A 9421-nucleotide genomic window follows, 5' to 3' on the forward strand; every position below is an offset into this window, starting at 1 on the left:
TTTCATGGCATTCCATCAAATATCTGTTGAGATATTTCACTTTGATCCAAAGTAGTCCACCAACAATGCAATCCAGTCACAGTTGGGATATTTCTAAGGCTTGGATGAACATAAAACTCTCCCAGTTTAAATATCAGTCCAAAAGATTAACAACTGCGTTACAAAATATCAGGTACTTTGATAAAAAGCCGAGGTTCTTAGGTATTCTAGCATTGAAAGCCGTCAAATAAAATGATGGGAAAACGTGATTTCTCAGGAATGAAGTTGAAATAATTGAAAATGATGGTCCTAACATGGGTCGATGTTGAGGATGTTTTAAATGGTAACCCGGGATGTGAGAAAACCCTGTCTAGTTCATCATGGCAGTTTACACATATATAAATGCCAGTTAAACAATCAGCTGTTTTCAGCTGCTGTTGCTCAAGTCAATGTGCAATATGGCTGCCAGAGCGTGTGCTGTATCACCTACATAAAGTCTGCCTTTTTATCGTAATACAAATAATATTAAGAGAGTCTTAATAATAACACAGTATGACATACAGAAGTACATGAAGACAGATGAGTGTGAATATGTTGTAACATTCCCACACTGTGAACTGTCAGACATATTCTTAGCAGCAAGCAGCAACTCATGGGAAGGATGAAGTCACCTTCTGGGTATTGATTTCTCCCACTGTGAATGTTAAATGTTTATTAAAAGAGTTCGGCAGCGGCAGGAAAGGCGGGGTGCCCTGAGGCAATATTCTCTTCTCTCACTGAGTATGCTCCCCCACTTTTTCCTCCACCTTCACACCACACAATTATTTCCCTTTGAATGAACACAGATTGACTTCAGGACAGCCAAGATCCGCCTTTTCCCATCTATCTCCGGGGCATCACCCCCTGATGTCCCTCTCCTCTTGTCCACACAGAACTTTGATTACCTTCTCTCAGCCCAGTGGCTCTGAATGTCCGGACAGCCAGGTCAGGAGTCCAACTAACAATACGGGGAGTGCAGAAGAATAGGGCCGACTGAGAGAGATCCTGCTAGATTCACTGCCCGCCATCTGCGACTTGTTTTCTTTCAGCTGATGGAAGATGACTTCTTTCTCTTTGGCTGAGTTCTCTTTCAGCCAGGCGGGAGAAGATCAAAGCGGCAGAAGTGACAGAGAGAGTGTAACTCATTTTTAGATTTGACTTAGAAGAGTTTATACAGTACTGTACCTACTTTATACATGTTTCTCTTTTAATTGTGTCATTATTTAAACAGACAGATAAGGGCTGCATATTTGCCATCTATCTAATTGTGCTAGCTGTTGAAAGTGAATCAATGCAAATATATTTAAAATGTTCTCTTTAAACACGCTCTCAAAGGGATTGACTTAAAATCAACAAAACCTTATCTTTAACTAACAAACAATACAGGTCAGTTTTTTTAAAGTACACAGTTGACCCCAGCTCCAACTTGAGGGGGTTAAATGAGATCAAAGCTGGTTCTGATGTTAATATTTTAGGGAGAGATTGCACTTAGCTATGAGCTGAAAGCTTTCCTGTTGGTTTTCCGCATTGAATCACTCCTGATGGGAAACACAGCCACTGGGGGATGAAAGAATTAACTGAACTTATGCACTTTGATGCAACCAATCCCTAACATTGCGTGTGTGTGTAAGCATAATCATTAAGTGGATGATTGGAGTGAAGAGGAAGTTATGTAAAGATGCAAATACTGTAAATGTCTTCAGGAAATCTGATCAAATTAAACATTACAGCTCATTGTAGAGAGGTTTTTATGACCAATAAGGCTGATGGTTTTTATACAGCTTTACACACACAAGTACAACTTCTTTGTCAGTCTGCTGCGTGTCTCTGAGTGGAACTATTTCACCGTGTATCATGTTCCATTATGAAATTAATTTGCTCAGTCTGACATATTCCCATCCAGATGCTAATTGCCTGCAGGCAACAGATGAGGTGGCACACTGTGATTATAATCACAGATAAGTTAGAGATTTTCATATTTTGCAGACAGCGTCCCGCCGGCTTGACCTTTCAGCTGTTTTCATGGGACTGCCCTGTTTATGATCAATACTGCAGCTGCCCCTCTGAGGATTGGGCCATGTGCTCAGAATCCTTTTTTTCTTCCTCATAGTGAGACTGAGCCTTACACTCAGATTTGGTGTGTGTTGGAAGGCTCTCCATTTGTTTTGGTATATGAGAGTTATGCCTAAGCAGTATACAGTGTGTGTGTGTGTGTGTGTGTTTATAACACTATAATGTTGCTGTAATAAGCATTTTTAGGTGTTTCTTGTTGCACAGTATTACATCAGTTATATTGGCTCCTATGAAGAAATATTATTACAACTATGTTTGACTATATTGTCATTCAGTCTGTTCCCACAGAAGTAGTCATAGCTGTTGACAAATACATTAATAAACAGTCATATTTCCTTACAGTTAATGTATAATGTGTAGTTCTGCCTTTATACCTTTCTTTACACACACACACACACACACACAACACATAGCAGTGTAAACAGTGTCTCAGCTCATCACTTGCTGATACTAAAGTCACACAAGCCTACATATTAAATCTAAATATTTTTATGACATACTATGCCAAGTGTTAGCCTGGTTCCAGACCTCCAACCTCGCCAACCAAATCTCATTTGATTTCATAGTGTGCCCATGGCTGTGTCAGCTAATTAGAGCATTGTAGGAAGGTGGGAATACGAATTATTATTATTATTTCTACGTACCTTACTAGCTTCCTATCTACATCCATGAAGAACAACCACAGAAAAATCTCCACAAAATAGCAACAAGTATGGATGAGATTAATGCAGCTACAGGTTGCTATTGGAAACCACTACACAACAGCTTCTGTGTCGACTGAAAATGACACTGGCTCAGGTGTCAGCAACCTTTACATTCAGAAGAGCTATTTGTCCAAAAAAAGAAAAAAGAAAAATCTGTCTGGAGCTGCGAAACATATTTGTTTTCTCGCTGCACATCAAGCATGTCTGCAGTGTTGGTTGTGAAAGCAAATGAATCTGTCCATGCACTATTAAATTCTTTATTTTTGAGACTTTTCCTGTTTTGGATTTGGAATCTATAGCTACCATAAATAGGAAGAATCAATTATTAGCCATGAAGTTTGACAAAATATGTGGAAAAGGGCAGCAGGATTTAATGTATGACTCATATTTTAGTTGACGAAAGTTGGTGTGTCATAGCTACACAATTTAACAATAGGAGCCGCAGGTTGCCTACTCCTGCACTGGCTGAATGGATACATCTCCCCCACTGCTTCTGCTCTAATTGGTTGACATTTGTCCCAAGAAACACTTACCTCATAACGAAATAAGAAAAATCAATTAATGGATACCTTTTTTTGTTCCAAACAACCTTGATAATAACAAGATTTACAGATTTGAAATTATTCTGTGTGTGCTGGGCCTGATTCCTACTAACACAGCCACCACTTCTATTAAATGGCATTTCATACAGTTTTGCAACTACAAAACCCACAGACCCTGACAGGATATAGGGAGCAACAAGTGAGAGAGTTTTAAGTTTGTAGGTAAAATGACATCATTTCAAAACACTGAAATAAATAATTGTTCTTATTAAAATAACTTTAACACTTTTAATTGGCACAGTGAGCCAAAAAAAGAACATTAGTTAACACACAGACATGACACAAACTCACCTGGCCAGATCTCTTATGGAGGAACTTTCTCTAAAAAACGAGGAACCGATCAGTGATCTGTATTTGAATGTATGGCTGATTGTTATAATGATGAAGTTAATGATGGGAGCGTCATTAACACATACAGAACAGCACCATCCCTCCCTGTACTAGAAATACAGACAGCTCCACTGTCAGTATTGTTGCAAAGTTTGAGCTTTCAAAGTCATTTCAGAAGGTTTCATCAGTGGCAGCTGGTGAGAACATTAATTGCCAATCAGTTGATCCTCGCAGTTTGCAGGGGTTAAGACCATCTCATCTACTTAATGTCATCTACTGTCTCTCCCTCCTCACATTGATCGAATGTTGTTTAATTACCAGCCAACTGTAGAGACTCAATGAACTATTAAATAACTTAATGATTTGGCACTTTCCCCCCAATAGCTTGGATCCAGTGAAGCGGCTCCCTGCACATATTACACAAATGACTGCCGGCGGAGGCGTATCAGCCTAGTGCTCCTGTACTCACACCAAACACATTGTAATTTAGTTGCTATGAACCACAGAGGCCATGTAAGCACCTCAGACATCATAAACACTACAGAGAAAATGGTTATCCTAGATTTCCTCTTTAAAGGCCTTTAAAAAAACATATAAGTCATTTATTCCTTCAGCGTTTACTCCGTCCCCTGAGCTTGTAATACTCTGAGCCTTTTAAATTCACCTGCATTGCACTCCCCCCAACCCAACCCAGAGGTGCTGTATCACCAAATTGAGCAGGAGCGTTGCAGGTTTTATGGATTGGTGAGATGACTGCCGTCAAGTCCGCCGTGATCCGCTGTGTCAACACTTACCTCTCCTACCTGTTTTTTCTAACAGCTTAAGTGGAAAACTGAACGTTGTGGATTATTAAAGGCAGCTAAAAGGCAGCTGTAGTAAGTTGGTGCCACTGGAGAGATGTCAACCCCATACACGCAGTGGCCGAAGGCAGCTTTCATCTTACTAAAGATTCTTTTTACTGTCTGTCAGCCTGGAACCTGGAGAGCTTGCAGTGTATACAGTGCACCAGCTATCCTGCCTGCCTGCATCACCACTAACAATCACTCAATGCAAATGTATGAACATCTTATCATAAATCATTCAAACATCTCTCTGATCTTACTTTGAACTGAAAGGGAATACATAATGTACAGTCTTACTAAAGGGCCATACTGGTAGTTTTCCATATTTTAGCCCATTAATTACAAATTGTGCATAAAACATCACAGCTGGACAGTTTGCAAAGTTCTCTCACTTTACAGTAATAAGAAGCGTATATGAAGTTTGTGTTTGTTTATATTGAAGCTAATGCAGTGGTTAATCCAAGACATGCTCGATTTAACACTAGCCTTTTCACAAAGGTCATATTTGCTTATCATTTGTGTGTTGAGTAGGATTATCCAAGAGTACTGTGCAGACAGTAGAAGCAATGCTTTGCTTTGACTACTGAAACACAAATTAGGTCTGGGTGTCCCTGAAAGCACTAATAAAGACAAAAAAGTGCCGATCAATTGATTGTGCTCCTTATTGGCTCTTTGGTTATTTTAAACTGAGGAATGTACAGTATCTTATTGTACACATTATACAAAAACCAGGCAATAAAACCAGAGATTAAATTTTAAAAATTCAAGAGTTTACGAATTGATCTCACATAGATTACCTCAATAGAGTTTAAAAGTTAAACACTGCTAAAGATGACTTTCTTTCTGTTGTTCCCCATATTACCTTTTCCCTTTTTTAATCTCTCTGATGCAATATCATACAGTACAGAGGATCGTACTGATTTTGTAAAACTGTCATGTAATTGTGCTTGCTTTGGCTTTTTTATTAAAACCCAGTAATGAGCAAACCAAAGAAAGAGAAACCAAACAAATGACAGAGGGTCAATTTTGAGCAGCTGACTGGCAGGGCATGAAAAATGCATGTGTTACAGGTCACAAAGCTTGGTTTAAAATAGTTGTCGTCACTTTCCTTGTGCCCAAAGGCAATAGGTGCCAGTCTTTTGGAAACTATCCAAATAGGTTTGTCCTGTCTGTCCTGAAGTCCACAAAGACAGAGGAGGTGAGTCATCCATCCTCAGCCCTTTCCTTGATGCTGTGGCGCAGTCTGACCATCCATCCCTTCTCTCTGCATCACAGAAAAGCTATCCATTCATCCTCACTTTGCTTCAGCGTAACCATCCATCGATCTTCAGCAGGTTGCAACAAACATTAGCATCAATGCACCATACATCTTTGATGTCTTTAGAATACAAAGCATGTATGGTTTCCGAGCTTTTTACTAGAATATTATCTCACATATTCAATCATTTTACTTTCACAAATATGATTGAGAATGATAATAAAGTTGCTCTTTAAATTCCTTGAAACCTTGAGAAAAGTGTGAAAAGTAAAGTATCTCTCCCAACTGTCAGGGAACTTTTAGAGGCTTCAGTGACAGAGATAGATAACTGTCTGAAGTTTTGAAAATTTGAAGGAACTCGTGCCCTAGGCATTGTTTCTCAGTGCTCCACCCCTGTGCTGCTGTTGGAGATTTCAAATGTCAGGATATAAAGTTTGATTAGTCACCTCAAGGGTTTTGAGAATATTTGTGGCCTAATGGATGTGTTCCTACACTGTGCATGTACAGGTGTATATGAATGTGTTAATATTTACATGTACTTGTATGTACAACGGCCCATCCTCAGCTAACTACCCCAAGCTGCAGCTGTGTTGTCTCATCCTCAGCCCTGTAATGACATACTTAGAGCAGATGTAGTTATTACACACTCACAGAATATTAGGCATTTGTGTAAGAGAGATATTAAGAAACTGAGAGGAAGAACATTAAATATTACCCTAAATGTTGGGTTCTCAGCAGTAACATTCCCGATTGATATTGATAATTACTCCATAATAGCAAAAATATGTTACAAAAGTTAACCTCTGATTTCACACTACCATCCAAAGTAGAAGTTGCATCCTCAGTGATGTGCAGGGATCTTATGGTCAGCTTTCTGCTCAAATATAAGTAGTAGAAATAATTCCACCCAGAGAAAGTCGTTCAAAAGCTGTTTAAATCAAAACCTGCTCTATTTGAAAAGATGAAGACTAAATGTATATAAGAAATGAAAGGATGGTGTTATAGGGTTTATTGCTGTTTTATCTCTAGTGTGACATTCACAGAGTGTGATGAAGAACCTGGTTGATTGAATGTAGTCCTGATCCAGGACAGCACGATATAAGTCACTCAGAGGTTCATAAAATTCATTAAAGGAGAGTGTTGAAAGTAACTCACTAGGTGATACGATATATAAATGAAAGATACATAAATGAGACTACTGTTTTAATCAGGAGTACTGTTACTGTATTATATCGTCAAGCCATCAGTGACAGCACTGAGGGCTCTGCCGCTGAGCAGCTCTTTAGCCAGTGAGAAAGGAAGAAATCCTGTGTCATCTTTGATTTAACATGGTTTGTATGGATTTCAATGGAAGAGACCTTAGTCACCCCAGTCAAATTAAATTCTGTGTTACTTTATAACTTCCTGAAGTAGTTCTAAACCATCCTAGCTCTATGAAAGGCAGGAGGACTGATGGAAAGATGTTTTGACTTGTATCTGTGATAGCGCCACTGATAATACTGTATACTGGTATGTCATTGGTACAGTTGAAGGTATTATTACTTTAATGGAGACTTTTGAGTGTTTCAATTATTAGGTATTAGAGATGACAATTACTTCTAGATATCATATCCAAGCTCTATTTCCTGTCCTGTAAAATGTAGCCTTAACATTAAAGTGTATTATATTGGACATTCTATAGTGATCAAAACTTGAAAAAGAAAGAAAAAAAGTTGAAACGGTGGAAATAGAAGATTTTATCAGAACATCCATAACATTTCCACACTGAAGAGTTAAAGTCAGCACTTTAAAAGTCAATATGCTATGATCGATATTGCTGAAAGTTTGGTTCGTGGTCAACAACCGTGTTGAATGAAAAGCTTGTGCTTTTTCTCTGAGGTGAATTATTTGAACTAGGTCACTCATGGTGTGCAGAGCGGGAACAGAATGACCATGCAGCTTGATGAAGAACACTTGAAACCACCCCAGAGGGAATGAGATATGTTCATTGAAAAGAAAAGAACCATCAGGTTCATTTACTGAAGATTTGTCCCACGGTTTTGTTTACTCGCCTGCAGAACAATAGGCAAAGAGCCAATAACATGCAGTTTTGTGCACCAACGAAGTGAACAAATTGCTTGAAGGAAGACAAGCAACTTTGTCTTTGCCCTAGATAACTGAATTGTGTCTCTTTTGAATAGCCTCATTCTCAGTTTTTATGTCATCTTCTTTGAGTGCCACTTTTGCAGCCAGGGCTGCCAATTTGCTAGACAAGACCAGACAAGGCCTTTTGCTCCTGAGTGACATAAGCAGGTACAAGTGATTTGAAACTTGCATCAGGTACCTTGGCACATAAAGTTTGAGCTTACCAAAGCAGCATATTCCCCCAGACATCATTCCCTAAAGATGTCCTGGTAGTTCCTGCATTCCCTCCCTTATCCTCCTCTTCCCCTGATTCACAGCTTTTGCTATTGTAATGTAGGGAGGGAGAGTAGAAAGTATTGAAAGCCTTGTTTTCAGCAGCTGCTGTGTGTGTCTCTGTTGAGTTTTTCCTAATTACCTCCCAAAGGAGCCCTACTGCTGTCAGACAGAAAAAGAGGAGGGAGCGAGATAGAAGAGGGGAGATGATGTAGTGAAAGGATGGGAAGAAAGACAGAAGGGAACAGGAAGACCGCAATACATTGCAAAAACAGAGCGAGTGAAGGGAAAGAAAGTAGAGGCAAAAAGAGGAAGCTTGGATAAGATCTTCCATTTAGCCTCGGTCTATCATGTTTACTGTCACTTCAGCTCTGGAATACAGCTTGAACGCCTCCATCTCCAGTACAGGATTTTAAAAAATGCATGGAGCTACTGACTCCCAAAAACACTCCATCTTATAGGGTTATAACATACGAGTAATTGTTTTATCATATATGCATGTGGTGTACATGTGCACAGCAGTTCATGACAGTGATGTTCTTGTGTGATGGACACATATAAAGTATATACCACATCCAAAGGATAAATGCTAGAAAGCTGTAGAAAAGACCCTATGAGGTATTATCTGCACTGACAGTGCAGCTTTTACATCCTCTTTACTGTGACAGCCACAAGTGGCAACTACAGTTTAATTTCATGTTAAATTTCCCTTAATTTCTCAACCTTCTCCTGACTCAGCAGCAGTAGGTTCAATCGACTAATCAGCAGCCAAACAGAAAGGTGAATGAGCTGTAAATGTGCGTACCTAATGATCAATCACTAATTGTGAACCATTGGGGATCCTTTTTTCTTTTTTTTGTAAATTATTTCAATTCAGACATGTTTAAAGACATACATACAATTAGGCTGTTGGAACAAAAATGTGTGTCTGATATGTTTGTTCTGCAAAAAAGGAGAATGATTTACTTGTTCTACCTTATTAAAATTCCAGTATCTATGAATATGCAAATTCTGTTCATTTCTAAAGTTTTACTGAACACAAGTTGTCTCCTATGTCACTGTTCAATCCATTCCTAGTGTATGTGTGCTGGCGGCTTCAAGTTTCTATGGCTACGGTCACACTACAGGTCTTAATGCTCAATCCTGATTTTTTGCTGAGATACAGTTTTTTTGCGTTGTTGTTTACATNATAANTTA

Source organism: Morone saxatilis, unplaced genomic scaffold (genome assembly GCF_004916995.1).
Source record: "Morone saxatilis isolate NCDOM2014 unplaced genomic scaffold, NCSU_SB_2.0 Contig15, whole genome shotgun sequence".
In the NCBI taxonomy this organism is placed as follows: domain Eukaryota; kingdom Metazoa; phylum Chordata; class Actinopteri; family Moronidae; genus Morone; species Morone saxatilis.